The sequence below is a fragment of the Sminthopsis crassicaudata genome, chromosome 5 (assembly GCF_048593235.1).
Source record: "Sminthopsis crassicaudata isolate SCR6 chromosome 5, ASM4859323v1, whole genome shotgun sequence".
Classification (NCBI taxonomy): Eukaryota; Metazoa; Chordata; class Mammalia; order Dasyuromorphia; family Dasyuridae; genus Sminthopsis; species Sminthopsis crassicaudata.
The window spans coordinates 34366704-34394516 of NC_133621.1; positions in this window are offsets into that span (position 1 = coordinate 34366704).

Sequence of the window (27813 nt, forward strand, 5' to 3'; positions counted from 1 at the left end):
GTAAAATCCAGGATAATCTTGATGGAGAATATATGCAACAGGAACAAGACATTTTAACTGTAGTATTTACCCCTTAACAATGAATGAAGAACATACTTGAGGTAAATACATGAATATGATAATTTCTGATATTTACTACTCTGTTTGGGCAAGTAATATTCTATTGATAAAACATCACAACTATTTACAATTCTCTTAATGTTGATGAGTACCACAACTAGGCTATTTATAATTCTGTGTTGATAAATATCTTGTTGTTGGCAGTTAAGATGGATACTGAAATGTCAAAGTATAGAATGTGCATTAACCCTGGAGGGATATGATGTCACATGAAGGTAGTTAGTAATGTTGTAACACTAGCCGAAAAAGGTTTAGTAAATGGATTAGTAAATGGAGACTGCAAAGCAGATCTGATACCTGATCTTGGGTATCCATTCACACTCTCAGTATTCAGTGGAGCTGGATTTGAACATTTCCCCCCTCATGCTCTATCACTACAGAATATTTCAAATCTTCACATTTTGGGGGGATGTATTGAAAGGATCCTTTTTCTGCCCCAACTCTTCCCTTTTAAATCCATCTATATTTGTCCTGAGGTATAAAACTGTTCATATTATGGGGAAAACTGGGGGACCTGGAAAGGAACTCCATTCTGGACCATCTTCCAAGAATTCTCTGTACTAGAATATTTTACAAAGGCCACAAAATTGTCTGCATCCTTCTCCTTGGGGCCTTTGGGAGGAGTGTTTGGGGACAATCTGGGGAGAAGTCTTGGTTTGGTGAACCAAGGCAAGATTGATGTTCTCTTGCCAACACTCTTGGCAAGTATTCTCTTGGGACCCAAGGAAAGGAGTGGCGCTTAGTAAGCCAAAAGGAAGTCCTGATAAATGGCACAGAGCAGAGGCACTCTGCATGACTGCTGAATGGGGGCCATCCCCCAGGCTTGGGGATCTGAGTTGAGAGCTCAGCTCTGTGAATTACAGGATTCCAAATCATGAGATTGGAATTGCTCTCCTTAAAAGTAAAAGGAGAAGGAGCAGTTCAAGTCCAAATCTTCAGAGCAAAACTCTTGGGACTTTATCCCAAATTGCTTTATTGTGTTGTATATGTGCTCAGGCTGAGAGGCCCTGAAGGATTTTGATTGATGATATATTATAATCATGTCCCTATTTTTTTCCTCTTATAGCAAATTTCTGTAATCAGAGCATTGGCCAGTAGAAACCAAGAGCACAATACAAGTATATAGATGATATCTTGATCTTCAGCCCACCCTAGAGGTTTCTTCTGCTTAAACCATTAAAAAAGCTCTTTACTTTCTGGCTTTTCTTTGTATGAAGGCCCACTTTGCTGATCAGTCTGTCAAGTATTTGGGCCACCTCCCACCTCCTTTTTCTCATTTTCAGAAGAAGCAGACAAAATCTCATCACTCCCTGATCAGGCGCAGGCTTTTAAAGGCCTTGAAAGCTAATGTGACCCTCTCCAGACCCTTAGCCCTGTTGAAAAGTCTTTTCCTCTGTATGTTGCTGAAAGATGGGGCCAGGTCCTAGGGATCTTGACTCAGTCCCTGGGACCTGATCCCAGCCTCCTTGCTTATTACTCAAAGAAACTTGGTTTAGGTGGAGTGACCCTCTTGCTTAGAACTTTAGATGCCATAATGTAATTGAGGAGACCCCTAAGCTCACACTAGGCCAGTCTTTGGAGGTTCTTACTTCTCACCAGGTTCAGAGCATTTTTGCCCTCATCAGAGCTTTGGAATTGGAGAAAGGAATGAGAGTGAATATCTATACTGACTCCAAATATGCCATTCATGTTTTGCATCCTCATGGGAACAATATGGAGAGAAAGGAGATTTTTGACAACTAATTATTCCCCAATAAGTCTGCAGGGGAACAATGACTGCAAGCTGTCCCTGGACTTAGAAAGGCTCCTATTATGTTTCATAAAGGACAATGAAAGAGGGATTCACTTCAGTCCAAGGAAAACAGGGTTGCTGACTCAGGCCTGTGCTGACCTTTGCCCCTGACCAGGACACTTCACTGGCTTGCTTATGAACTTGGGCACTAGAATGGGTCAAGATTCCTTAGCTAAAGTGGTTCCTGAAAGTTCCAGCTGATGGGCGGGATTGGTTCTGAAGGGGAGAAGGTGGTTACATGAATCCTGAGGAGAGGGACCAGCCTGAAGGTCTAGGTAACAGGCATGTCCTGGTGGAAGAAATGCATCCGGAATGGGGAGAAAGTTTCAAAGGTCTGAAATAAAGAGGGATTGAATGGGTTGGGGGGAGATTTCTCAGAGGCTGGAGGACCCTAGGCCTGAGGTTCAGAGAGTCACATGATCTCTATTCTCAGAGGACTATAGGGAAAGATCCTAGGCCTAAATTTCAGGAAGTCATGTGACCTATAGGAAGTAGACAGCATAGGTGATCATTGGTCAATGATTACTTTGATTACTTTTCAGTCCATCTAATGAACCCAAGTCTTTTGTTATTTAATCCATTTTCTGTTTCCTGTGTGGGGCCACACACCATGCTGAACTACTCAGTTAGTGTAATTGGACCTCTCATTTTTTTTTTTTTAATTAAAGCTTATTATTTTCAAATCACGCAAGAATAATTTTCAATATTTAGCTTTGCAAAACCCAATTCCCCCCTTCTCTCCTTCTCCCTCCCATAGATAGCAAGTACTCCAATAATCTGTCTTCCCTATCTCCCTCAGTTGATCTTGCTCTATGCTGTTGTCTCTCTTTCTCTCCTTTCCCCTCACTCTTTCCCCCTCCTTTCCTCCTTTTCTGGCTTAGAATCAGCACTTGGTAGATATGTTTCCAGTCTTTTACTGGGGTTGCTGTGTCATCTTGTTCGGTTCCAATAGTAGCTACATCATATTTAAATTAGTTTGTTTCTTTCAAAATTTGGCACAAATATTCCCACGTGTTTTCCACAAAGGATTTTGTTGAAGTGACATTGGATTTTTTTCTATTTCTAATTTTTCCCCCTTGGATTTTATCACTCCAGGTTAATTTTCTTGAATTATTTCTTGCATTATTGTGTCAAGGTTCTTTTTTTGATCACAATGTTCAGGCAGTTCAATTCTTAGATTTCCTCTGCATCTGTTCTCCAGATCTGTCTTAATTATAAGATGTTTCACATTCACAAAGTCCTGTATTATTGCAAAATTTCCTTTCATTGTTTTTTCTCTCACTGACTAGCTATGAGTGGATGAATGGTATATAGTTAATTGTGTTTTGGATTTATCTTATAAATTAATTCAAATGTATCTATTAATATATTTTATGAATTCATTTAATTAATTTTGGTGATAATTTTGTATGTAAATTCATTTTCTTCTATCAACAGATCTATTTTACTTCATTTTATAAGTATTTTATTAATAATTTCATTGTACTTTCATTTAATTTGTTAATTTCATTTTATTATGTTTTATTTTATTTTATTCAGCCCCAAAGTAAATCAACTCAGCAGCAAAACATCATGTCCTGAAAGGATCTAGCCCAGCTGAATAAGGAAAAATTTATCTGTTTCTTATTCATAATAAATTTGATGGAGACTCCACCAAAAGAACAAAGGAATCCTTGGTGAGATATATTCCATACCAAAGTGCTAAAAGAGGAGAGTATGGCTTAGCTTGAGGAAATGAGTCAGATGGAGTATCTCTGGGGGGGAATAGGGAAAAGAAATAGGAAAGGTTTGAGTATCTTCCTGATTAACATGGAGGTAAATGGGGAGGGGAGGGGGGCAATGGTTGCAACATTAATTGAGGCACTTCCGGGGTCAGAGGAGGAACTGCAAAACAAATTTCTCACAGATGATAATTGCCCCAGTTCCTTTTGTTTATTCATTGATGAGACAGGAATGACTTCCTCCTGGCCCTTGAGCTTAGACAGTTTTAAGTTGTTCAATTAATGGGGGAAATTGGGAGAGTTGAAATAAAAAAAAACAACACGATTCAGTCTCTTCTTTGGAGAATCCTCCACTGGCCAAGGCTTTCACAAAGCCCCATACATAGAAGAGTTCTAAATTGCCTATTGCCTAAATTGTCTATAATAAAAACATGTTCAAAGGGACAAAGGCAAAAACTATTCTTCTCAGAGTCCCTTGAAATAATAGGTGCGGCTTTAAGATAACTCAATACAATCAATTAAAACTCATACAGAATATAGAATAACCTAATTTCACATAAAAATTCTGATAAAAATTATCAGAATTAACATTAATAATTCTTCATTTCAAAAAAATGGTAATTCAACTTCCTCCAATTGAGGAGTCCCTACAAATTTTTTGGAAATAATACTATCAAATCAAGTTAAAATTCTGCTCTAGGTACTTCAAGAAAGTTATAGATTATATTTGTTATCATATTCATTAAATAAGGAGTCCATTATGCACTTAGGTAAACATTACATAATTTGTTGAAGACAGTTGTAAATCTTGGCATGAAAAAATGACCTTGCCTTGAAGTGGCTGCAGATTAAAAATAAAAATTAAAAATTAAACATTCAGTAATTAACACCATGTAAAACTAGGCTATTCCTTTAAACAATAAAATGCTCTCTGCAGCAGAGAGCCAGCTGAGTTTGTCTTCCCTTCTAAAAAATCAGCCACAAAAGGGGACTCCCAAGCTAAAATATCATTCCCTTTCTCCTTCCCCACTCCACTTTTCCTTTTAACTTTTAGCGTGCCAAATCCTTCTCAGGATTTTATCCAGTGTGTTTTCATTCTACAAAATATGGCAAGTTTCTTCCAGTTAACCCACTCTCCTTTTTTATTTTAGTCCAACTGAATTCTTCTCTTTTCCAACATCCTTTTCCCTCTTTTTCTCTCCCTCTCAATTTCCAACACTATCTCTCTGTAACACATCCCATCTCTGTCTCCCAATTCCTTCCCAATACTGTCCCCTTCTCCAACATGATGTCCTTCTCTTCCTTTCAAATAAATTCCATCTCTATTTTCTCTGTCTACAACATACTGTTACCCTCTCTCTCCAACAATCAAATCAATAATCTTTAATTTTTATTAGGTTTCAATAATATGATATATTATTATTGATTATTAATATATTTATCAATTTTATAATTTCCAATAAATGATTGTCCAATAAACATAACATAACCTATCACAAAATGGATAAGAATCTCATGTAATATATAGTCATTTCAAATTTTAATATACACACCAATTAAAATTATTTAAACAAAATCAATATTTTTTCATGTGATATTCTCACTAAACATTTGTCAATTGTTTCTGCAAATCAATCTTTTGTCCCATGTATGTAAAACCATTTATTTTCTATTTTCCTTAGTTTTCTTTTTCTTCAAAACTTTTAAGATTCATAATATAGTTTAGCTATAAACTATAAAGCTTATACACATGTCCAGCAGAGCTGGCAAAATTTAAAGCATAATTTATATCATGTTTACAAATTACCCAATATATGTTTTAGAAGATGACATATTTAGTCTAATTAGGGGACACATGACCTCTTCAGGTAAGTTATCAGGACTTTGTTTCTTAACAACCTATTGTTAAACTGAATCAAATGAAATGCAGCTTTAAAAAAAAATGTCTTTCAGTAGTGCTGGTTTAATAATCAAACAAATTCCTAAGATCTTATACCCAGAATAAACATATTTAATCTGCACAAGACAATAGTAATTATCTCCCATAATTTCAGAATCACAATACCACTTTAAATAAAAACGAAGCCCCCAAAATTCAGTATACCAATAAGCCATATCCTTTTTCCCACTTAAGTAAGTTTTCCTATATTCTAATTAAATATTGCAAACTGAATTACCAATTGGTTATTATTTTTTTCTTAATACATACAAAACTGGCCCTCAAAAGGTTGACTAGATGAGGAGGCTATTCCTTGGCCAGAGTTTTTTTTTCTTCTTCAAAGCAATTGACATCAGCTTCTTTTGTTCCCTCTCTTACCTCCCCCCATCCAGAACTACAACCTGCTTCAGATAAGGTTTTATTGACCTTTTTTTTTTTTTTTCTTCTAAGAGGTTTTCAAAAAGATTGTTTTTATCCCGGATTTCAACAGCAACTAAGGTTTGTCTGGTTTTGTTTTTTTTTTTTTCTAAATTAATGCTATTTTTCCAAATTAGTGCTAAGCACTTTGCAATATTGAAATGACAAATTGCCCAATTCCTCAATCATCGTTCTTAAAACTTAACAGAGCTCCTTAAAGCAACACATTAAGACAGACAAGTCACAAACACAGGCTGAACAGACACAACATTTAACATATACAAACTAGGGGGCAAGTTCCTGATATCTCAGGAGTGCCCTGAAGGGAATTTTCAGGTCAACAATCTCCCCCTTCCTGAAACCCAAACTGAGCCTTTTCAAAGATTAACTAGGCTTCCAAACTCCAGTGTAGAATTGGAGGGATCAGACCAGGTGCATTCCTTGCATTCACAGAGTGCCCAGATGTATTTTAAACCCCAAATTACCCAGAAACAAATTGCGCCTAATGACACCCAGATTTGTGCTCAAAGGCATCCTGAACAAGTTGCATTTATAAAGCACCCAGATTTGTGTCTGAAGGCCCTCACACCAGATCTGTGCCCTGAAGGCACACAGACCCAAGTTATGCTTAACAGAAGGTCCCAGATTTGTTCCCAAAGGCACCCAGACCAAATAGTGCCACATGATGTCCCAATGGCATACAATTCCCAGAGTTGTATGGCTCATCAATCCAACTTTTTCTGGAACCCCAGATTTGCTAGCAATCAGACCAGACAGAAACCGTAACCACAGGAGTTTCAAATCAGATTCTCCACTTAGGTCAAATAGAGTTTTATTGTGGGTGAGTCCTTGCTGCCCCCCCCCCCCCATTGGGCTCTGGAAGAAACAAGAGGCTAGCTCCCTTAAAGACTCCAGCACCAGCTGGCCTGACTCCCTGCCAAGGCCTGCTGTTCTCCAATCTTTAATTTAGCTCTCCACTTTCATACCTCGCTGGGGCCTCCAAAAATGTAATACCAGAAAAACTGAGGCAAGACAGATTATTTTTTTTCCTAATCTTTTTAAATGGAGAGTTTAGGCTAGCTGACCAAATTTAACTCATGTTAAAAAATCATTGAGTCCCGAGCAACTGATTCAGGGAGAGGAGTCATCTTAGTATTTACAGCCTTGGATCCTGGCTCAGTTCCTGTCAGGAAAAGGAGTAAGACCATTCTTGGATAGATGGGGACTTGTAGCCAAAGCATAGGCAGGAAATGAGATAATTCTACTCTAGGGAAGTTTTGGACAAGAATGGAGTCAGAGTGATGGGGACCTGGATCATTGTTTTTCTTTTCTATCCTTCATTGTGTCATAATGGCACGTGAGACTCAATTTCCAGTCTTAGTGTCAAGGAAGGGGGAGGCAGAACCCCAAAAATCACCTGACAGCTTATTAAGGGACCCAGTACTTCCTGCTGCTGACACTCCCTACAAGTCAAGAAAGGTAGGATAGACTCCACTAATTGTCAGAAAAAGGTTAAGAACTTTGCTGCTTTGTCCCATCTCCTGTACAGCTTAGGGGACCCAAAAGTCTGATGGTTCAGCTTGACCATCATATGATAGGGTGAATTGTTTGAATGTCCTAAGCAATGACGACTTGGAGGCAGTCTCAGGGTTACATCAGGGAGATGGAAAAGGAGAAGAAACACATCTCTTTTGTCCTTCGTACTATACTCAACACCCAATGTACCATCTCCTTTGATCCTTACATCAACAGAATGAGGAAACAGGCAAAAAGGGGATTTGCCTCAGGGAGACATAGCTCTGTCTGAGACACAATTTGAAACTCATGTCATCCTTACTCCCAGGCTCAGTTCTTTTAGTCCTTCCACGTCTTATCTTTACTTAAGAACAGAGGACCGAGTTCAAATGTGGCCTCAGACACTTAACACTTCCTAGCTGTGTGACCCTGGGCAAGTCACTTAACTTCAGCCTCAGGGAAAAAAAAAGAACAGAGAACCGTCTTCAAAATAACAACAAAACCCATTTCCCTTGCAGTTGAGTCTCACATGATTTATGTTATCTTCACAGGATCTACAGAAGAACATTTTCTCATAATCTCACTTGTATCCTAGATGCTCCCCCATTGACTACAGAGGAACAAACATCTTATCTCCTATTGCTGGCACAAGGAATATCTTTCTCTCTCTCTCTCATTGATCTCTAGACCAGGGACTTCCCACAAAAATTTACACCTCACCCCAAATACAAACTTCCTCATTCTCCCTTCTACACATATTTGGCAGTCCCCACCCCCAGAAAAGTCTCCATCATCAAGCCTCTTACCTCTAAGAGCTTCTCAAAAGTGAGAAAAACTAGGCAGCACCTTGGCTGATCAAGTTCCAGGTTACTCGTGGTTCTTTGTGTCTATCAACTCTCTCCTCTCCTTCTCATCTCATCTCCCTCCCTCCCTCTCCCTCCCTCCCTCCCCTCTCTCTCCCTCCTCCCCCCCCTCTCTCCCTCTCTTTTTCTTTTCCTCTCTCTCTCTCTCTCTCTCTCTCTCTCTCTCTCTCTCTCTCTCTCTCTCTCTCTCTTTCCCCTCTCTCTTTCTCTTTCTCTTCTGTCCCCCCCCCCCCACCTCACACAGGGCATGGGCATGACTCTTGGACTTTTATCCTTGTAACGGTTTTTGAGGTAGTCAGTCATTCATCACATATACCATTTTCTGTTATATAATTTACCTCTCTATAATCACCTCTGTCATTTCAGGCTAGAGTATTTGTGCAGAGACAGGAAACTTGCTCATTACTTAATATCCTGAACCCAAGTCACTCTGTATCATTTGGGTTTCAAACTCTATTTCCCACTGATTCTCATTCAACAGGTTTGTCATCTTCCACCTAGCATGTATCTTTACCAAAGCTTAAAAATATCTTCCAACACTGAAGTTTTAAAATTCTAGTTTTTGTCTGACTATTCATAAAGAAGTAAATATATTTGTGTCCAGCTTGGATAGATAAGGGGATTTGATATGCTTCTCTGTAAAACTTTCTGATTCAGCTCTTGTTCCCTTCTTCCCTCCTTCCCCCCTCCCCCTTGTTCATGTCCAATCAAGGACAGATATATGGCTTTCTTTATTGATAGGGCAACAAAATTGCCATCTTCTTCTCCTTTGTTCTACCTCCCCTCACACTCTCAACCTCCATTAGACCATTGTGTCAAACTTCCTTTTAACTATCAGACCCTAAGTAGAGAGTCTGTCTCTCTCAAAATTATCTTTGTACTATACTTAGACAATTTGCAAAGGCACTGGTAGATTTCTTGTGAAAGGATTAATTTCAGCCCCTATAATTCCCCCATCAGTCCTACAGATCAACATGAAATTAAGATGGAAAAGTGGAGAGAATTCCCAAGAAGTTGACATGAGGATTAAGATATAAGATATCACATGTAAAACATAAGATAAAATGTAAGTTAAAAGGTATTAAGTATCAGATAAAAAATATGAGGTATAAATATGAGATATAAGATTCAAGGTATCAGATATAATATAAAGTATAAGACATAAAAAAATAAAAATATAAGATATAAATTATAAAAAATATAAGATTAAATTTATAAGATTCACCCTTGTCCAGCTGATATCATTATAGTACACATATTGAACTGGAATAGGACAAAATCAATCAGGTACCAGGGACAGAGAATATTATCTTAAAATATTCCCTGAACTGCTTAATTATGGCAATCCAGCCTTCAATCAGCATGGGAAGGCAGCTCAAATTTTATTGAGACAATTTGCTCTCAAAAACTCTAATGCTGATTGTAAAAAAGCATTAGCTAGGGGAAACTGACAATGACTTTGGTAGAAATGATCCAAAGATGTCAGGATGTGGGAACTTGTATTTTTCAAGTGGCCGCACCAAAGCAGGAACATTTATTATCTAAAAAAAGTTCAAATTCTCATAGATGCTTTAATTATGGACAATTGGGTCATACAAAAAATTGTATTACTCAAAAGGTTGCATTTAATAGCAATTTAGCAGATAAATTTTTAAGTCCAAAATGCAGGAAGGGAAGATATTGGGCTTCTCAATATCAATTTCAGAAAGATAGGGAATGTAATTTGATATCAGGAAACTATTCCCAGGACTATTTGTAGCCAAATCAAACAATGGACACTTTCCTTTATTTCCCCTCAATCTGTGTCTGCAAACAAAATATCTTAAATCCTACTTATTGACAGCACATGACTTAATGCATTTTATCCTGAGAAGTGCCAGCCTTGTTTTGTCCCCTTCATGTCACACTAAATTACCAATGTGTGGGATGTAGAAAACTCTTACCCAAAATGACTACTCAGAGATCACTCAGTAGAAAGGAGAAAGGTTGTTTATTAAAACCTCTGGAGAATGATCTCCCATCATGAGAATGATCTCCCATCATGAGATAAGAAAGAGAAAGCTTGTGGTAGGAGGGCTAAAGAAGTAGTAAAGATACACAGATTTTATTTTATTTTTCCCTATTTTTTTATTATTATAATTTTTTATTGACATTACATATGTATGGGTAATTTTTTACAACATTATCCCTTGCACTCACTTCTGTTCTGATTTTTCCCTTCCCTCCCTCCATCCCCTTCTCCTATATGGCAAGCATTCTTACACATGTTAAATCTGTTATAGTATATGCTAGATACAATATATGTGTGCAGAAACAAACAGTTCTCTTGTTGCAAGGAAGAATTGGATTCAGAAGGTAAAAATAACCTTAGAAGAAAAACAAAAATGTAAACTGTTCATACTAATTTCCCAGTGTTCCTTCTCTGGCTGTAGCTGTGCTTGTCCATCATTAATCAACTGGAACTGAATTGGATCTTCTCTTTGTTGAAGATATTCACTTCCATCAGAATACATCTTCATACAGTATTGTTGTTGAAGTATACAGTGATCTTCTGGTTCTGCTCATTTCACTCAGCATCAATTCATGTAAGTCTCTCCAAGCCTCTCTGTATTCATCCTGCTGGTCATTTTTTACAGAACAATAATATTCCATAACCTTCATATACCATAGTTTAGCAACCATTCTCCAATTGATGGGCATCTATTCATTTTTCAGTTTCTAGTTACAACAAAAAGAGCTGCCACAAACAGTTTTGAACATACAGGTCCCTTTCCCTTCTTTAGTATTTCTTTGGGATATAAGCCCAGTAGTAACACTGTTGGATCAAAGGGTATGCACAGTTTGATAACTTTTTGTTAGTTCCAGATTGCTCTCCAGAATGGTTGGATTCGTTCACAACTCCACCAACAATGCATCAGTGTCCCAGTTTTCCCCCCATCCCCTCCAACATTCATCAGTATTTTTCCTGTCATCTTAGCCAATCTGACAGGTGGATACACAGCTTTTATACAAGAGATTACATCATAAGTAAGAGAGCATTGAGAAGGGGTAGGGGTGGGGGGAGATATCTAATTGGTTGCTGCTATCCAGAGAGACTGGAATGGAAGGTTTCTGTTTCCACCAAAATCACCTGATTTCTAGGAAATAGAAAATTAGGCCTTCAGGCTTTTAGATAATTAAACAGACAGTAGTCAAGCTAATAGACTAAAATATCGATAAATGTCAAATAATGATAAATGTCATCAGCTCAGGTTAAGTAAGTATGTTTATAGCCAGCCAAGACTCAAGTAAAAATGGCCCTGGACATATTATACAGGTCGTAGGGGAAACACAGAAATAATGAAAATAAAATACAGAAAAAGAATCCACATATTCCTGTAAGTTCTTCACCTTATCTCTCTATTCCACACATCAATAATAAAGAATATATTCTCTACTCAGTGGAGACCCACTCGGGTCTTTTTTCTTCTGTTATAATAGGTCTCATTTTAGGGGGGAGTTCACAGGCATTGATAGGGTTTAAGGTTATGCCTGGAATAGTACACTCTGATTTTTTTGGGGAAAATATGTATTCTTTGTTCTGCCACTCCTCACCCAGATATTTTTTAAAAGGGTGGGGGCAGGGAGAAGATTTAGCAGAGTTATTAATAATACCTTATAAAAATTAGGAAAAGCATACAAATAAAATAAAATAAAAATTCAAGTTGGTGAAGGTTTTGGAGGTACAGGAAAAGAGAAGTTCTGTATATAAGCTATGGCTGATTCTAGGCCAATTTAAAAATAGAACTTAGAAGGAATAATTTAGTTATTTTAAATGATTATCAAAAATTGGTGAGGGATATTAATTGCATAAAACTGTATTTGAAATTGGAAATATGTGAATTGACAAAATTATTCAAAATTAAGAGGAAATTCTAAGTCTGAAGATCAGCTGTAAGCAGTAGGAGGTATTTACAAATGCTAGTAATAAACAATCTGCCTCTTTTTATATACTCCACCTACTTCTAAATATGTTGTTAACACCCTTTTTGAATATACACAGCGGAATGAATTATATGCAATTATTACTGTGCTTTATACTGCTCAAGAACCTCTTAATGTCTTTTCAGATAGCAAATTTGGTGTTTATGAAACAGTCCCAGCCTTGGACATCCTGCTGGTTAAAATGCAATCCCTTAATATTATTTCTATTGTTTAAAAGAATGGTTTATTTTTGTACAATGTTAACAACTGAATAGTTGTTTTTATTTTTCAAGTTTATGGCTTTTGGCAAAGCTGGAACAATCTTCTTTCATGTCATTTTTGTCTGTGTCTGTGTCTATATTTCTTTTCAGAATGTCTGTGATATATTGATTTGGTAAGCTAGATTTCATTACCTGGAAAGATTTAAAATGCAACCAGCAAGAAAAAACCTCTATGCTGTACATAGAATGCTGGGGAAATTTCTTAGGAAGCCTTAGGAAGCCTAACTTTTTTTCTGTGGACTTCACTTCTAGCCAACCTGAGGGACTACACAAAAAAATTTAGCAAATTAAAATTAAAATACTATCTTTACAGATTCTCAAAAGTTTTGAGAATAAAACATCTTAGCAAATTCTCAAAATTTTGAAAGCAACAATTAACAACTTTGGCAAATATTCATTTTAATATTGCAAGGAAAATTCCTGAAACACTGGGATACTTCCAGGAATTTACCCCATTCTGAAAGAAAAGGAAAAAAACAAACCAGGTAAAGAGCAATTCTTTTGCTAACTCTTCCTTGACTCCTATCTTATCTGGAGTCCTTCTTCTGCACCTTTGGAAAGCTGTCCCAAAGCATCCCAGAAGGTATTAAGAGACCCTCTCTATTCCACTCCTCATAGTGGTCCTGAGTGTGTCTTGGTTGTAGAGGTTAATAGCAAGATCAATACAGCTCAAGTCCCTCGGTTTATGAAATCAGTATTCTATCACTGGTGAGAATTATTATAAGCTACTCAGAGAAATGTGACCCTGAAAAGGTAGAGATCTGTATCTGGACAAGAGTTGGGAACTTCTGCTCAAGGTGGGAGATCCTTCTCAGTTTTGCACTTCTGTTTCTTTCTTTTCCACCTGGTCATTCCTGAGTCTGATAAGATAGAACTATTATAATTGTAAATCAAACTAACCAAGGAAGCTTTATTTTGTCATATGTATGCTCCCAGGCTTCCAGAACCTGAACAACCAGTTCTGCTGGTGTTATCATACACCTGTATTTCCCCCTTATAAGAAATTCCTATATTAAGAGCAAATGGTCAACAAAAATTCAATTATCTAATATCTTGCTTTCAATCTGAAAATATGTAGTCATTATATCCTAAATGATTTAGTGCATGAGTATTTGGCCCAATCATAGATACATATAGATGTTTGCGTGAAATAAAAGTTCTTTTATGTTTCCAAAATAATGTAAAAATAATTAACATGATTGTCTGTAAGACCTGTGATTTTATTGTTTATTAAAACTAAAGCTGAAACATCTTTAACATTTGTATGTACTGTGTGTCCTGTGAAAATAATTTATGTCTTTACATGAAAAGTTATTGGCCAATCTATTATGGTCTTTTTACATCTTACAGCTATCCTTGTGGACTTGTCTATCTCAGACTATTCTAACCTCTATTTGGTAGTTTTGTTTTTTATTCTAGATTTTGGTCAGTTACAGATGCATTGGTCAGCTTCAAATAGCTGAATCAACCATTGGATGCTTCAATCTGTTCCACTTTACCATCCTGTCCATAAAAAGATGGGACCCTGCAGGTGACTTAGCTCTATGCCCATTCTCATCAGGAAGTAGTTTCAGAAGATGAGATCATCACCCCTTCTCCCAAAGGCCTTAGGGCCCTATTGGTTTGGGGAGAAACTGGAACTGATTGGTGAATTGGAGCCCAAATTATCTGTGTCTGGGTAGGTCTCCTGTCACAATGTATTTGGGATTTAGGAAGGTACCAATTTTCACATCTCAGATATGGGATTCCAGAATGTTTTGAGGTCCCTCATACTGTACAGCATGTTTCAAAATATTCACAGATGTTTTTAACTTCAGATACTATTTTAAGGAATGGCATTAGAATCCAAAGAATGAAAGTGCTAAGAGGATTTATGTTGAATGTTACAATTGTGTTTTATCCCAATGTCTTCTAATTCACTGCCCGATGGTGCCTAATAAGATTACCATTTGTACATGTCACCAGGTGAACAGGTTTGAGATAACAATAAAGGAAAATTAGAAAACAAAATGGAAAAAGGAGAACTGTTGGATTACTCATTGCTGGAGTTTTAGCAACTACAGCAAGTATTACATTATTTGCTAATTCAGCTTCAGCTTCTAACAGAATCTATTCAGACCCAATTCGTAAATCAGTTAGCATAAAATGTATCATAAGCTCTTAAAGAACAAATTAATAGAGATAATGAAGTAAAAGAAGGATCAAATTAATGGAACAAGCACTAATATCTTTAGAGGATCATGTAAATTATTTGGAAACCTGATCACAGCTAGTGGGATAATAATACTACCAATGTGACATGTCTGCAAATAAACAGAATAAATGGAGCTATATATAATTCTAACCTCACTTGGGATATATCTGAATTAGCTACCTTGGCAGAAAACATGGCAAAAAGTAGCATCTCTGGAACTGAAGCTAGTAGCATAGCAAACCAAATTATGAGTAGTCAAAAAAGATAAATTCTGGAAATAATCTGACTTCTATGCTTTTGCATTTTGTTCTTCCTGCATGTGTTACTCTTATCCTCATTGGTTTAGTCCCTGGTACTTTCCTGTATGTCTTGCAATCATTTGTCATCTGTGGGAACTGAAGTTCATAGACTTCAACTTCTGAATAAAAAAGAGGGAGATGTAGAGGGTCAGTATGGAATGTGTCCATGAACAGCCGGAGTTCAGTTCATGGGTTACTTGGGACCTGCTCTCTGTTAGGGTGAAGCTTTTCAATTTATTGGCTCACCATCTCTCTAATAATTGTAAAGACATATTTAGTAAAATCAATATAATCCTGATGGAGAAACAGGAATAAAACATTTTGACTATGCTATTTACCCCTTAACAATGAATGAGAGACATACTTGAGTATGATAATTTCTTCTATTTGGTTCTCTGTTTGGGCAAGTAATTTGGTATTGAGAAAACATCACAACTATTTAAAATTCTGTTAATGTTGATGAACACCATAACTAGGCTGTTTACAATTCTGTGGATAAGTGTCTTGTTATTGATAGTTAAGGTGGATACTGAAATGTCAAAACGTGGAAAGTACATTAACCCTGGAGGGATATTATGTCACCTGAAATTGCTAGTAATATTGTAACACTAGCTTAAAATGTATATTAAGCTTGATATTCAGATTAGTAAAATGTAGACTGCAAAGCAGATCTCTCCTCTGACCTTGGGTATTTATTCACACGTTCAGTATTCAGTGGAGCTGGACTCCAACATCCCCCACCCCCTCTCCATGTTCTATCACTACAAGACATTTCACATCTTCACATCTTTTTGGGATTTATTGGAAGGACCCCTTTTTTGCTCCAAGTCTTCCCTTTTAATCTATCTATATTTGCACTGAGGCACAAAATTGTTCAAATTGAAAAATCTGGGGAGCTGGAAATGAACTCTATTCTGAACCATCTTCTGAGAATTCTCTACACTATAATGCTTTAAAAAGGGCACAAAATGGACTTTGTTGTCTGCATCCTTCTACCAGGGGCCTTTGGAAGGAGAGTCTGGGGAGAAGTCTTGGATTGGGGGGCCAAGACAGGATTGATGTTAGCAGTTCTCTTGGGAGAAGCACTGGTTGTTTTGGAAGGAATGGCTTCCTGATAATCATGGAGGTAAATAGGAGGGTATGATTCTGCCAGTATTAGAGGCATTTCTGGGTTACAGGTGGAAATGCAAAAGCCAAATTTGTGATCCATGACAGGCACCCTAGGTTTTTTTGGTTGGTTATTTACCCAGTATGAACATTGTCCTCCTTCTCCTTGAGATCAAACATTTGTTTATTTTTGGAGCCCAGGGGTTCAACATGGTGATGGCGACCTTGGAGTGTCACTGATTTATCCTGCTATTTCAGCCTCTTCTCCTTCTCCTGGACTAAGTCTGTGAATGAAGAAGGGAACATATGAGCAAATGGGAAGGAATCAGGAAACAGATTGTGAGTGGGAAAGATGGCAGCAGCTCAGGGGTTATGATCTACCAAGAGTGATTCTTAGTCTTTGGAGGAAAACTGGACCCTTGTCAATATGCTCTTGCATATGCTCCCCTTTATTTCCTACTTGGAGGAAACCCAAGAGAGAACTTCATTACTTCCAAATTTTCTGGTAAACCAATTATTTGTACAGAGTTGATTATATGGAGTCACCTCCTTTGACTGGGTGCTCCTCCAGGCTAGGGCCTGGCTTGAGCCTTATTTTGCATTTCCCCAGTGCTTCTAAGGTGCTTGACTCAGAGTAGAAAATTAATAAATATTTATGGATTGTGGCTTCCACTTATTCTTTCCCTTTTCTCTCTCTTTTAAACTCTCTGGACTACAGTTGCTCACATTCTCATTCACTCGTGTTTTAGTAGTTGAAATACAAACTTTTATTATATTCCCCCAAAGTACAAAAGTGAATGATCTCTTTTTCTGGTTATTTTTTCATATAAATTTATTTAATATTTTATCCAAGTTACATTCAAAAAAAATTTTTTTTACATTTGGTTTTAACATTGTTGTTTTGTAGGTTCTTTTCCTGATTCTCACTCACAAGTAAGAAACACATTTGAAATTATTTAACCACTCCTATAAAAGTTGAAAAAAAATTGATCTCCCATCTCATGAAAATAAAAAGCCTCAAGAGAAATTAAGTTAAAAATAAAGAGGTAAAGAGGGAAATAGAAAATGCTTTGATCAGTATTCATACTGTTTCTGTGAATGGATAGCATTTTTTAAAAATCATTTATCATATGTCCTTTAGAGTAGTTGGGGTTATTTGTGTTGCTAAGAACAACAAAATCATTTAGAATTTATATATTGCTTTAAGGTTTACAAATATTATCATATGTCCTCATAATATCTTCAAGAGATTGGTGCTACTATTATTCCCATTTTTTCCCCAGACAAGGAAATCAAGGCAGGTAGAGGAAGGATTCAAATTCAGGTCTTCTGGTTGGCAATTCACATATTCTATCCTTTGCCTCTATTAAGGCTCAACAATACATTTGAGATGAAATGTTTCTAGAATTTGAGCTAAAACTTCTAATTTGCCTTGTTTATTACCCACACTTTTTATATGTGAGGCTATTGGTTTTATTATTTTATTTTATTATTAAATAATAAATATTATTATTGGTTTTTATTATTTTATTAAACTCTTGATTGGATTTTTGTTTTCTGCTATTCTTTTTTCTATAGCATTTAGCTGAATGACTTTAGAGACATATTTTTCTCTTTCCCCTTTCCCTTTTAGTTCAAAGCCCTTTGAGTAGATTTGCAAGAATTCAGACCAATATATTGTGACCAACTCTTCTTTGGTGTCTTGCATCTTGCTTGGACCTGGAAACAGTCCTGTCTGTTTTATGCTATGGCTTAGAATGCCAAATCTCCTTTTCAGACATGATCTTCTTTTCCAGCTGGTCACTTTCCCATCTTTCCTTTCTTTTCTTACTTCTTTACCTTTGATTTGATGCCATGATGAAAATTCCACCTGTGTCCTGAAGGTCTTCAATTTCTCTCCCATGACTTCATGATCATTAGCTGTGCTAATGATTCTTCTGGCACTATCAGATGGATTCCCAGTGAATCATGAGAGGCAGACAGGAATCTTTAGGTTAGACAAATCTTGGGAAGTTCTCTTGGATACAGACCTGGTAAAGCAGCAGATTTTCTCTCATTATTATGTTGACAAATAGCAGTTTGAGTACCCTGAATAGGTAGGCAGTAATCTCCACTAGTCATGTCTTTTTTTAAAAGGGATTTTGAAATTTTTTCTCAACAAGAACTTATTTTAATTCCTTCCTATTTCTGTCTTCTCACTGGGGAAGCAGAAACAAAATAAAATAAAAACTCAACTCTTAACATCTACCCTTTTGCAAAAACAGATCCCCACATTGAATGTGCCTAAAAATATGTCTCATTTTGCATCTTGAGTCCCTGACTGTCAGCAAGTGAGAAACATTCATCTGTGGTCCTCTTGAATAATAGCTATTTCATAATTATAGTTCTTAAACCCTTAAAAGTTGTTTGTTTTTACAATGTTATTATATAAACTGTTGCCCTGATTTTGTTCATTTGACTTTGCATCAGTTCATACAACTCTTACCAAGTGCTCTGAAGACATTCCCTTTAGCATTTCTTACCATGAATCCTCACTTGTTCCTGTGACTTTTTAACTGGATAATTTTCACCTGACAGCCATTTGGGGGTAACATTATTCCTTGGAGGACAAGCAGCTGCTTCCCTCCCAGAGTGCCTAGGTCCCCCCTTTTTTGGAAAAGTCTCATATATGATTCTCAGCTCCTGGTGCTCAGGGGTCTCTCTTCCTTTATTTCTCCTGTGCTTGACATTTTTCTACTCTCCAAACTGCCTGACTGAGGCCAAGATTCCCCTTTATCCCTTCATATCCTATTTCTTTGTTATTAGTTAGAAACTCTTCTCCTTTGGTCCCTTTAAAGTTTTTGTTTGTTTGTTTTATTTTTTGTAAAGAACATCTCCTTCTCCCTGTTAACCCAAAGCATTCAGAGAGATCAAGGGCAGCGTGAGTCTAGAATATTAAGTTATTTAAAATGTATTATGGGATAATGGACAAAGATGTCAGTCTCACTGGGGGACAGAGTACAAGGTAAGTATTGATGCCTTGTTCTTTGTCCTTTGTTCTCCACAGGGTTATGACATCATCAGGGAGGGAATGCAAGTGAACTGGATCCAGAGCCATTGGCTCTGACTGTTTAAGCCAAATGGAAGATGCTTAACCCAGGAGGGGATGGGGAGCCACAGGGTTTAACGTGGCCAGACCTGTTACTGTTATTGCAATAGTCCAGGCATGGATGAAGTGATGAGGTCCTCCAACGGGGTAGAGTCAGCATCAGATAGAGAGGTGCATGTAAGAGAGGTTAGGAGGGTAGAAGTGAAGGATCTCGGCAACAGGTCAGCTGACTGCATCACACCAGGACAGGTGAAAATGGCAAAAGCAGCTGGACCAAATCGTGCACAAACACAAGAAATGGAGATAACCCAATTTTTAAAGCAGGGAGGCAGTGATTTTTCAATATAAATGAAAAAGGGGAAGATACTGAATGTCTACAAAAAAGTGATGGACAGAATCATTATCCCAAAAGAGCAATCTGAAGCACACCAATAACTACTTTTTTCTTGTCATAAAATCTTTTTTTTGTTAAACATGATAGAAATATATGTTAAATTCAATATATGTCTACATATTTATATAATTATTTGTGCCACACAAGACAAATCGAATCAAACCAGTAAAAAAAACAAAACAAACAAAACAAACAAAAAAACACCAAACAAACAAAAAAGAGAGAAGCAAAATAAAATGTAAGCAAACAACAAAAAGAGTGAAAACGCTTGTTAACCACACATAGTTCCCACGGTCCTCTCTCTGTGGAGATGGCTCTCTTTGTGACTTTGTCATAAAACCTTGATGAGAACACCCTACGCAGCTATCTCAGACATGCTTGATACAGTTTGGATTTCACAAATGCTTGTCTTCAAAGAAACCTTGTCTTCAGTCAAGCAAGTGAAGGGTAAGAAGAGCACAAAATTCTGCCATGGTTATTATTGATCAATTACCATATGTCTTCACCCCCAAGAGCTCTGGACTCAGCAGAGCAAAATGGAGCTTTAATGATGCTCTTAGAATTGCCACATAAACATGTGGAGCTCATACAGCACTAGGTAAAACCACAGACATAACTGTTCATTTAATCTCTCAATGCGGTATTTTAAGGCATAAAACACAGAACTATCTATTTGACAAAGGAGTTGGTGATTTACTGGGTTACATCAATAATAATAATATTTATGTAAAGCTTTAAAATTCCCAATATTCTTTAGATACATCTTTCATTTAATAGCTGTAATAGCTGGCATTTATATAGTACTTAAAGGTTTGCAAAGCACTTTATAAATAATCTCATTTTACTCTCACAACCACCCTGAGATATAGGTAGTAGTGTAATCCCCATTTTACAGATAAGGGCAATGAGGCAGGCAGTTATGTGACTTGCTCAAAATCATATAGCTAGTATGTGAGGCTACATTTGAACTCAGATCTTTCTAACTCCAGATACTCTCACCATAATGCCATCTAGATGTCTTTTATAGCTTTTGATCCTTACTCCAACATTCTTGAGTAGTTATTTTTATTATCTTTATTTGGAAATGAAGTCAGGTAGAAGTTAATCTACTTTGCCAAGGTTTAATAGCCAGTAAGTGTTGGAGGCTGGAATCTCAGTCAAGACTTTATCCCTCTTATTAACCAAGTCCATTGTTTTCCCGTGAATAAAGATGTTTTGATGTCTGATAGGAGATGACATGGTGTTGATGTCATCAAGCCCCAGGTACTCAATAAGATCCATGGTCATTAAATGCAGATTTCTTCTTCCCTCTCTTCCCCTTCTCTAGCAATTAAGTGCCTAGTGAGTGTCTGAGGCCAGATTTAAAGTCAGCTCCTCTCAGTTCCAGGTCTGATGCTTTATCCAAGGTGTCAGATAGCTTCCCCAAGAGATTAGTCTATTAATCCTTTATTTCAAAATTGATAAAGTTTATGGTCTGAAAGTAATAAATAATAACAGGGACAGTCTCTTGAGTTAGCCCTTGTACTTTTACAGTTGGCCTGACCTTTCAGGCTGATGGCAAAGTCCATTTTCTTCATCACCACTTACATCCATGTGTGAGTTCAATGTTAAGCTTGTTTTGTAGCATGGAACCCTTTTATCTATCAATAGATTTTTTTCCTCTGTTAGCCTGATTGCAGCTGCTCCATGAAGTCTTTAAGGAACATCTGTGGCGACTGCATTAGGACCCTGGAAACAGGGGCAGCTAGGTGGCGCAGTGGGTAGAGCACCAGCCCTGAATTCAGGAGGGCCAGAGTTCAAATCTGGTCTCAGACACTTAACACTTCCTAGCTGTGTGACCCTGGGCAAGTCACTTAACCCCAGCCTAAAAATAAAATAAAATTTAAAAAAAAAAAAAAGGACCCTGGACACCTCAGAATCAGCCGGAGTCAGGATAAGTAAAAGTTTTTATTCTTGGTCTTTAGCAGAAGTGAAGAGAGTGGACGTGTGGGATCTTTGCGACCTCACCTCTTCGTCTCTCTCACAGAAGTGATCCTGGCTAGTCTCATTGCACCTCCTAGTCACTCCCACAATTCTCTGTATACAGAGATTGGGCCAGCACAGGATAGTGGGAAGGGCCATTTTCCAAGCATATTCTTATGGAGTACTGATCAATCAGTAATTAGCCTCAAGTGCTCGATTGTTGGACTCTAGTGCATTGACTCAAGAGTTTCAGCCCTTCACAAACATCTACAAGTATATGTGTGTCCATCAAAGATGATGCTGTTCAGCTTCACCATTTTTCTATGGCCAGAGGATGGAAGAGTCCGATTAATTTATTAACCTAACCCACTCTCAACGATTCCATAGAGGACTGTCACAAATGTGTTACTGGTGCTAACTTGAACGCATTTGTTAGGGCAGGCATAGAGGGTGGTGAGAAGAGGAATAGACATGTGTCTGCTAAATGTTAAACTAATGGGGGCCATCTGCCCAGGATGGGTGAAAGCAACACTTCAAACAGGGGTCCAGAGCACATGATTTAAAAATTTTAATTTTCTAATGAATTTTTAAAACAATATGAACATTTCAATGTGCCAAGAGCAGAAAGCAGGACTGTATATGAAACTTGGAATTGTACATTTTAAAGCAGTTTTTGAGTTTTAAGTTTTTTTAAAAATGGTATTAAATTGGATAGAGTATCATATGTGAGGAACAATAAGACAGTCAATTGGATTGGACTATAGAGTATAGGAAGGGAAGTTATTAATGATGATGCATTAGGAACTGTGTCCCCCTGATCTTTGTGGGGATGGACCTGGGTTGAAAAACCCCAACCCCTCCCAACTTTTGGGAGCATCCCCACCCTTGTTCGTAGGCGAAATTCCCTTAATAATCTCCCTACAATTAGAGATCTTGGCCGGGGGGCATAATGACCACCTATTATTTAGTCCCTCAATTCATCTAGAGCTTGCTCCCTAGCCCTATGCCATAGAAACCTAAATATAATCAAGGTTGTGAAACCCAAACCTTCCCTAATTCCTATCTGGAACTGACGGCTTGGTTAACTTCTTAGTTTAATAAACCCTTTTTTTTTTTTTTTTTTTTTTTTTTTTGCCAGAAACCTTGCCTGGAGATCTGAACTGCAAATTCTTTCACAAAAATGTGCAACACCAGTCTGGGGACCCCAGGGCTGTGAGGGCATCTCACACCCTTCATTTCTCACACCTCAACAAAGACACTTCAAGGATAATTGGACCCTAAGTTGTGAAAGTTTTTAAAAAACAAATAGAAAATATATTTCATCCTGGAGGTAACAGGGAGTCACTGAAGTTTATTGAATAGGGCATGACAAAGGGAAATCCACCCAAACAAATATTATAACATTTTCAACGTTTTTGGTTTCAGGACCCCCTTTACACTCTTGAATTCGTGAAGACTCTCCAAAGTGCATTTGTTTATGTGTTATTGATACTTACCATGTTAGAAATTAAAATACCTTACTATGATTATGAAAACAATTTTTGAAATCTTAGATCTCCCAGAAAGGATCTTGGACTTCTGATATTTTGAGAACCACTGGCAAAGAATAACATTAACGTAGAATAAAGACCCAAACTTTAGTATGAGGGAGAGGAGAGGATAAAGGGAGGAAATCATTTACTACTTGAATCATACATTTGGAAATTCTCTCCAATGATGGGCACCTATTTTGCGTTCTTTTTGTTCTGCAAGAATAGTTAATATATCTACTTTTTAAAATATAATTTTAATTTATGAAATAAAACAAGCATATTCATAATAAAGATAATTGCCCATGAAATATCCAATTTATTATGTACAATTTGCTACTCCTTTTAAATACATAACAATGTTACCATGTAAATTTCTTTACTTTTTATTCTTCCTCCTCCCCCCCCCCAAGTTGGCTACTATTACACAAATACATCTTTGTGTCTGTACATACATATATATTTTATAAATCAGTTTTCTCTGTATACAAATAGTATTTTCCTTCATATGTATTTTGTATTTAGTTTGGTTATAATAGTCAAAATGACTTCAAAGTTGTTCTTAAAACAGTAATTCTATTACTATTTTCAGTATTCTCTTGGCCCTGCTTATTTCTCTCATTTCCTGAATGTACCCTTATTCAATAAGCATTTATTAAGTGCCTAGTACAAGTTGTTATTCTGAATATATGCTTATCCAACAAGCATTTATTCAATGCCTACTGTGTACTATTTCATTACAAATAAGACCTTTCTATCCTAAAAGAGGCAGTTAGCAAAAATACTTTTTGAAAGGGAAAATCTTTTTAAAGGTGAGCCCATGATGATTAAGTCCTCTGACTGTGAATAAGTTCAGTGGCCCAGATGCTTTTCTCCCAGAAATCCTTTCCTTTTTTAAGCATTTACAAATACTGGCTAAATAGGTTGTCAGCAGAGGTTGATTGGTTGGAAAAGGATGGTGTTGTAAGTGCACTGATATCCCTAATGGAAATGGACAGGAAGCAAATGTAAAGTTTCAATAGAAGTACAGACTTCTCTTCTTCATTCAAGCTAATAAATACAAGTCACTTACAACAGATAAGGTAAGTGTGAGCTCCCCAAGCCTGGAGACCTGCATGAAGAGTTGAAAGTCTATGAATCGAGCTTTCCTAGGGGCAAGATGCTGGTCGACTTTTTAAAGTTGACTTGAGGATTTCCACTATCTACATAGTGCCCTTAATGGTGGCTGCAGGATTAGATTGATGTTATGTGGCTGTCTCCTTATTCCTGGCTATTGATTTCTTTCCCCCCTTTCACTGTTAGGCTGCTCGATGACATGGGCTGCACTCAAGCTCTACTTAAGCCCCTAAAATTAGCTGCCACCCTCATCCCTTCAATTAACCTGCCTGCTTTCTCAAATTTTAAGTTACTTTAAGTTTATATGCAATCTAACCTCTCTCCAGCCTTTCAAGCAATAGTAACTTTTTAAGAATTGTTACAATCTTTTCCTCTATAATGTTAACCCAATCTTCAAATTCTTTTGAGTTTATCACTTTCACTTATCTTATTTCTCCCTCTCCCCCTTTCCCACCCTCACAATATTTGGGTGTCTCCCAAGCTATAGTCATTAGATTGAGCCAGAGGACTTAACCAATAAGGATCTAAAGCATATGAAGATTTGTCCTCCATTTGTGCATATTTTCTGCCTGGTCTCAAACCAACACGTGAAGCCCTGGTTGAGTTTTTCTCTGGCTGTGAGTGATTAAAAGGCAAGTATTATGTGGTGACCCAGTCTTCTGATTGGAGAGTTGGTCCCATCTCCCCCCTGTCTGCCATATGACTATGAATTCTTGGCACCTCTGGTTTTTCTGTTTGTCTCCCAATCTTAGGTGACAGGGATTTGTCCAGATGACTGGTGAGACTGGGAAAATAAGAGAATCAAGGAGATTAGGCTGACAAACTGTAGGAACAGTAGCTAAGCCCAATTATGACACATCGTTCCCTCCTGATAAAAGTTTTAAAATGTATGGAATGAAGCATATGGAATTTTGAAGTTTTTTGGATAAATTCCCAATATGGGAATTTATTTTAATTTAAATTTGTAAGAGTTTTTCTTTCCTTCTTGATGAGAAAGAACAAAAGGGGGAGAGAAGGTAGATATTAAAAACAAGTTAAACAGAAAAAAAAATAAGAGCAGTCCTGAAGAATATTGTTTCATATGAGAGATAATAGAAATCTTGTCATGTTTTAAAAAATCAAATTTCTCTTTATTCATCATTAAAGATGATCACAAAATGGAAAATCATTTTCAAAAAAATTACAACTCAGTAGTTAAGTTCAATAAAAAACTATCCTTCAAAGGCTTATTCAGCTCCCAAATAGATCAACTCGGCAGCAAAGACATCATGTTCTGAAACTAGATCAGCTAAACAACAGAAATGATTTGTCCGTTATATAACCTTGGAGACCCCACAAAAAGAACAAAGGATCCCCTGAGCCAACAGACACTCCTTAGGTATGTTCCATACCAAATGTGCTAAAATAAGAGTACTGCTCAGCTTGAGGAAATTAAACTTTATAATTCTGTCATTGCTCAGTAGATATTCCTTTGTAAAGCTATTAAGTGTAAATACTATCAAGTAAGGAACACACCTGATGGGGGCTCATGAGCAATACTGTTAAGAGAAATAGCAACCCTTTACCTCTAGATCTCTGAAATAAGCTCCTCTAGAGACCTAAGTATTCAAAGGGAATAGTTCAGGGAGTCCTGAGGTAATGCCCTCTGTATATATATTATATATATATATTTTTTTTTCCCTTTGAAAATCTAACCTATTACTCTGCAGATTAATTATAAATTTCCTTCTAACCCCATGGTTCTGCCTTTGAGGTAAAATTTTAATCTAGGTCAGCAGGAATCTGATTCCACAACGAGCTTTCTTTCCACTTGAATCTGCTGCTTTAATGGTATTCTAAACAAAGTATATAAGATGTATTTTCCATCTAAAAACCACTCATTCTCCTTAAGCTCAGTATTTAATCTGAGATGCTATTTTAATGAGGGAATGATTGGCTTACTTCTTTTTGCAAGCTTTTCCCTATAAGACTTTGAATATTAAGATTCTTGATCTTACCACTTCTTACATCTTACTTCTTATTTAAGAACAGAGGAGCTTCTTCAGGATAACAAAAATCCATTTCCTTTGTAGGTGAGTCTCAGATGGTTTGAGTTATCTCCCTCGAGTCTACAAAAGAGGCTTGTCTCACTAGTATCCTAGCTGCTCCCCCATTGAGGACAGTGTCAATGGTTACTTCCTTTTCAGTTTGTCTATAAACCCAAGTATTTTGCTATTTAATCTGTTTCCTGTTTCTAGCCCTTGCACTGGAGACAGGTTCATCCCCAGCCCAATGGCTTTCTTCACATCATCTTGGGTTATATTGGAAGGACCCCTGTTCTGCCCAAATCTTTCTTTTTAACCCATCTGTATTTGTCCTGAGGCACAAAGTTGTTCCAAAAGGGGAGAGCTGGAATTAGGCTTTCTATTTTGGATCTTCTTTTGAGAATCTGCCACAGGCCAGTGGTTTAACAAGCACCAAAATGGACCTTTTAGTCTGGATCCTTCTCCCTGGGGTTTTTTGGGAGGAGGATTTGGGGACATTTGCAGGAGAAGTCTTGGATTAGGGGGGCAAGGTAGGAAAGACTTTCAAGGTGCTTTTGGGAGGAGCACTGGCTGATTTCATAGGACAGTTGGGGTGGCTTCCCGATGATAATGAATATAGGTTTGCAGAGTTCCACCAGTCATTGAGGCACTGACAGGGTCAGAGAAGGAACTACAAAAGCCAAAATTTCTGATCCATAATGGGCCTTCCAGGTTTTTATAGTGGGTCAGCCCAGGTTTTTATAATGGGTCAGCCCAGGTTTTTATAGTGGGTCAACCCAGGTTTTTATAGTGGGTCATTGACTTAGGGAGATTGACATTCCCCTTCCCCTTCCCCTTAAGGCCAGACACTTGCTTGTTGATGGAACCTAAGGGTACTGTTAGGTGAGGGGGACCTCAGCGAATCACTGATGTTGCCTGCTGGAACAGGCTCTTTCTGCTGCTCCTGGACCAAGTCTGTGAATGAACAAGGCACCATATGAGCAAAGGGAAAGGAATCAGGAAACAAGATTTTTGGTGGGAAAGATAGAAGCAGCACAGGGATCATGATCTACCAACAGTGATAGCTGGCTTTTGAATGATGCCTCCTGGCTCTTGGAGTCACACTGGCTCATTGGTGAGCTCCAGGGTTCCATACGGTGGCAGGGATCTTGGATTATAAGTGATTTTCCTTGCGGGTTTAGGATCTTCTGCTGCTACTGGACCAAGTCTGTGAATAAAGAAGGGAACATATGAGCAAAGGGGAAGGAATCAGGAAATAGAACATGGGTGGAAAAGGTACCAGCAGCACAAGGATTATGATGTACCAAGAGTGATTCCTGGCCTTTGGAGAACTGGACCCTTCTCAATGTGTTCTTGCATTTGCTTGAATGGGACTGATTGGATGAAGTTTTCTGAGTTTATGAGACTAGGCTTAAGTCACATGATTCCTATCCCCAGAGCCACAAAATCAATTCTTGGACTCTGGTTTATAGGAAGTCACATGGTCTCT